The following is a 5,253-nucleotide window of genomic DNA, read 5'->3' as shown; positions in this document are numbered from 1 at the left end:
AGTGGAAGAATGTAAACTGTGTTATATTCTTATTGTGTCACTTGGCACTTTTACCTTTTTTTTACCTTTCATAAACTAAATAAACTGCATTAAGTGAAGTTGACTGTCATTATGTCTGGGTCCTTCCCATTTAGGTCCCATTCCTCCAGTGCACTTTTCAGTAACTCTGCAATGTTACTACCTGTACAGCTCTTGTGTATTGTCCATATCTGTAAAACACGTAAAACTAGTCCCCACTCATCAGAGATGGGGTGAGGTCACTGGCCTTAGCTTAGTATGCACTAGGTAGCGACATTTACCTAGTGCAGGTAAATGGAGGTTGTGTGACACACAGGGATTTGAGGGAATTGGAAGGAGATTTTAAATCTGTTGTCTCACAGAATATCTGCTAGTTTCCCCCATTAGCAGACTTAGGTCTATTCTAGGTTTAGAATTGGTGCAAAATTTAAGTAAAGAAGTCAGTCAATTTGCTCTTGCAACAATTATTTCCCATTCATCTCAATACAATGTAATGCAAAGATAGACCACTGATATACGAATGAGGAATGCATTAAAGAATGGAATACAGTTTTAACAGTGGCGGACCATGCATTTTATACCTGGGCCTTCTGTGCTGTCCTACTAGACTTGGGCCATCTCCTAATAAGCAGGGGTGCACATAACTTTTTCAGTGAGTTACTCAGGTGAGTACCGGGAGATGGTGTTTGGTACTCACTCCATATGTAGCGTGGTCTTAATAAGTGCAGTCTTCCTCACTGTCCTCCTCAGTGTCGCCCCCACTGTCCTCTGCTTCAGCTTCCTGCATGGTAGATGATGAAGATGCTGCAGATGCACCTCCCTGTCCTTGGTTGATTCTCCGATTAGCTGTCTTCATCCACAGGTCAACAGCTTGCTTTGGGTCAAATGTCTCTGTGGTCTGCTTTGACAGGTGAATGTGCATCAGGGCTGAGAGAAGAGCATGTGACAGACGAGATCTGTACTTGTTTTTTATTATGTTGAGATGTGAGAATCCTCTCTCACAAGCTGCACTGCTTAAAGGCAGTGTAAGAGACAGCTTAACCACCTTGTTGATGTTGGAGTAAGCATCTGGGTTACTTGTATTTACTATTTGGACCAAGTCATACACAGAAGAGGCTCCCAGGCGTTTTCCTGCCTGCTTTAAGCGCATCTATTCTGTCACAGTGGTGTCTTTGTCAAGTTGTAAGGTGGCCTCATATTTCTTGAGAATGCTGCAAACTGTTGTGTTTCCAAAACTATAGAGGTCTTGCATTTCCTGAGGCCATGTTGAAGGATCAAATACTAAGAAATGATCACATAACTTGAGGGAGTCATATCTGATTTCAAACTCTTCAATTAACCCCCTGAGTAAGTTTGTCTTGTCTCTGTCAGCATCAGCATTAGAAACAGTGTGTGCCCTGTGGCCTTCACCATCAAGCAGAAGTGTGAACTGTCCAATGGCCACCATGAGTTCATCCTTACATTCTCCAATGGTCAGCTTTTCCTTCTGAAACCTAATGGATGTGGTCTTCAAAATGTTGCCAATGTCAATCATGTTTGACAGAAAGCACTGAAAACACTCTGTGTAGATATGCTGCAAGTCACTGTTATCACTCATAGCCAGTTGCATTTTAATGGCTGGCAATAGTCTTGATATTTTTAACAGTGTTTCATGCCTCCATGCAGACCATCTGATATTATGAAACTTACCCAGTTTCACAAAGGAGATCCCATTTTCTTCTCACAGCTTCTTCAGTGCAGCAGTTTTTTTTGCTCCACCTTTCTGTAAATAAAACTGCAGCAGCTTGACCACAGAGCGATTAAATGTCTCACAGTAAGGAACGTTGCGATCAGCTGATTTTGCGCAATTCTCCAGTGTGTGTGCTGTGCACAGAATGTGCACAAGGGAGTCTCCAACTGCAGCAAGTTGCCGGAGTTTTGGTACAACGCCGTTGTACTTACCGACGTTGACAGCAGCCCCGTCTGTGCACACAGCGACCAACTTAGTTGTCCAGTCATCCAAGCCTGCGTCCTGGAAAAGTCTCACAAGTCCGTCTGTTATGGCCTGCGCGGTTCGGTCAGCACCCAGTTCAATCAGTCCAAGAAAGTCCGAGGTAAACTCTCCGTTGTTGGACACAGACACAATGTAAACGATTTCCTGCTCAGTTTTTGTGATGTCCTCAGATCCATCAAAAAGCAGCCCCCAAAATTCAACAGACTGCAACTTGGCTCGCAACTCCCCGCTGATGGTGTGAGCGATGCTCTGCATGATCCGTGCGCCCCCTTAACGTGAATGATATGCACCTCCGACATTTACTCCGAGCCGCTTCAGTAAAGGAACATCCTCAGAATAGGAAGACATGGGACGTGCGTGTTTAGCTTTATGGAAGGCGAGGAGAAAAATATTGAACAGAGCTTGCCGCTGTTCTTCATTCAGCTTGTCTCGCCATCTGGCAAGTGGGCGACTGGACATTTCTTCTCGGCTAGCTTGTTTATTAGCAATGGCTTGCGCCACATTCGTGTGCTCCTTGCTCTTTTCATGTTTGTCAAATAAAGGATGGTTGAAATTCTTTGAGCCTTTATAAAACGCACCTGTTTTGTCTGCTAGATGTGGATGTGAGCGGCAAATCTTGCACCACATTTCAGTGCGCTCATCGTCCGCTTCAAGCCACTGCACATCTTGGAGCCACTTTTCCGAAAAAAGTCTTTTCTTCGGCTCTGGCTCCAGTTGGCGTTTCTTTGTAGGTGGCGAAACGCCAAAGAAGCTGCTTAAGGTCTGTTGCTTTTTGGACATCTCTGACAGTAGTTGACAAGCAACGTGTAAGATTTTCGGTCAAGTACGCAAAGGCGCGAAGTAACACAAGTGGCATTACGCAGTGTTGATTTTCGTCGCGCATGCGTACCTGCGTACCAGTTATGTGCACCCCTGCTAATAAGCTCATTATGACGCCACAGCTATGGTTATTTGTTTCTAGGGGTGTAATAATACACGTATTCCGTTCCGTACGAGGCTTAAGAACCGAACAATACATTTGAATAATACTAGTGCATTTGGAAAATGCAGAAGCTTAAATTGTGGTAAATATAATGTTTTCGGTGGACTGCGCTCATGTAACAGACAATAGCCTTTGTGACCTCTGAACAATAACAAAAAACAGCTGAGGCTGCGGCACCGCACGTGTCTTCAGGGGGGCTAAGCTAACTAGCTTAGCGGGGAGCCCGAACGGATTCAATTATCCGGACATTAACCCCGTGCATGACGGGATGCTTCGTAACTAACAGACAATACATATAGTCCAAATCAATGTAATTAACACAATGAGAAGAAAAACTCACAAGAACCAGTGACATCTATTTATATGACAACAAAGCAACAAATCAATCCAGCAACACTGCGGCGCTAGAGCACGAGCCATTCATATTATTCATAAAAACGACACAACAGACAAATGAACACAGTAGAAACGCTACTGCAGATGTAAAGACTTGTAAAGAAATCAGTTACCTTACCACAGCTGCTCTTCACTTAAAAGGTCCACTCAGGTCTCTCCAAAAGTTTTCAAAAGCACGTAGCTTGTGCATCCTGTTGTGTAGCTGCCTTGGTTAGCGTAGCGTAGCTCCAAACAGCTCAAAACACCAAGAGCTCAGTTGCAAATGAAAAGCATTCTTAACCATAAAATGTGCAATGCTTCTCCGCCGCTGTCAGCCAGAAATACCGTTCGTACAAATCCTTTTCCATGCTGGGTCAGGGCTGCTAGCTGTGGGCTTGACCGACCCTTTGATACGATGTCCAGTTTTTCTGGAAATGTCCTTCTCCAGAAATCCATTTAAGAACGCTAAAAATGTCATGTCAATGTCATAACTTCTGACATATGTTTCAATGTGAACTCTTACTAAACACTAAGATCTGCTCGCTAGTTTTCTGTTTGACAAAAGTCACGCTGGCCCACTGACCAATCACGGCGCACCTTAATGCTGACGTACTTAGCAGGCTACCTAGACAGCTCTGGCACATCAACGAATACGCCCAACATGTCAAACTAAAGATCTGATTGGTTGAAGACGATGACGATCACCAATATCGTCCCCATACATTTTAATAGGTTCGTTCGACATAAGCCAGGCGGGCGCAGAATCGATCACCGGCGATCGGCGCACAATGCATGCCGGGTAGATTTGCGTCCGACTTGCTGTGACGTCATGAAAACGTGGGCAACGTTAACCTCACGTGAGCGAGGCGGCCGCAGATTTCAGAGCCGGGCGCTGCAGAGTTGCTCTCCACCGACTGCATGACCCCAGGGCATGATGGGACTTGCTCTGACGTCATGAACACGTGGGCAACGATAACTTCACAAGAGCGAGGCGGCCGCAGGTTTTAGAGCCAGGCGCTGCAGTTGCTCTCCACCGACTGCGGGACCCCAGGGCATGATGGGAAACGTCTGGCTGTCTTCTGATCAAAGAGCTGATTGGCTCTTAGATTTGACAACAAACAACACGTTTTGTAGAAAATCCTAATTTTGTGTAATTAATTGTAATACTTAATGCTAGATTGTTGGCCAATAGTCTCATTTTGTGCAATGATGTGGCTGATAATAATAATATAAGGTTATTTATTTAGCATCTGTAAATACATATATTTATTGAGAAAGCCTACATCCAACTTGATGTCAGCATTTGTTCAGCCAGAGCACTGAATGTGTCCATCAATTAACGATGATGGAATAGAATTGTTTCCTGGTATAATAGGCTGTGGGATTGTTGCAATGTGGTCTAACAATGGGAATGTGACATCCATCGACAGCACAGACTGTATTTGGAAATCCAGCTGTTTGAAAGTGTAACTGGGACGTGTGACGTGCTTCCCCTGTAGGCCACAACATGTGATGAGACACATGTGTAGTGACTAGGGAACAGAAGGGATGGAGATGTGTTGAAAGTGTAGATTTTGAAATGTTGAATCTGTCTGCCACACCCCTATATGACTCCTGGTGAGACAGAGTCCACAGACACTGAACACTGTTACAGACAGGTCGTGTGGTTTGCTGTCTGTTCATGTAGTGTGGTCCCATTGTAGTCATAAGGTCCTAGTTAGCAAAGAAGAGACTCAAACTGACAAATATCAGTGATTATATTCAGCCTTGAAACGCTGTAGATAAGCCTTCCTCCTCTTGTCCTCTTGAGAGCCTGAAATGACTTCTGAAGTCAGAGCTCTGTCCAGAGGAACAACCTCCTCAACTAATGTGGTATTTTTGGAAC

This window comes from Cebidichthys violaceus, unplaced genomic scaffold, assembly GCF_023349555.1.
Source record: "Cebidichthys violaceus isolate CVI_PGR_0920_01 unplaced genomic scaffold, fCebVio1.0.p SCAF_4, whole genome shotgun sequence".
Lineage (NCBI taxonomy): Eukaryota > Metazoa > Chordata > Actinopteri > Perciformes > Stichaeidae > Cebidichthys > Cebidichthys violaceus.
Note: the sequence above shows the minus strand (reverse complement) of the source record.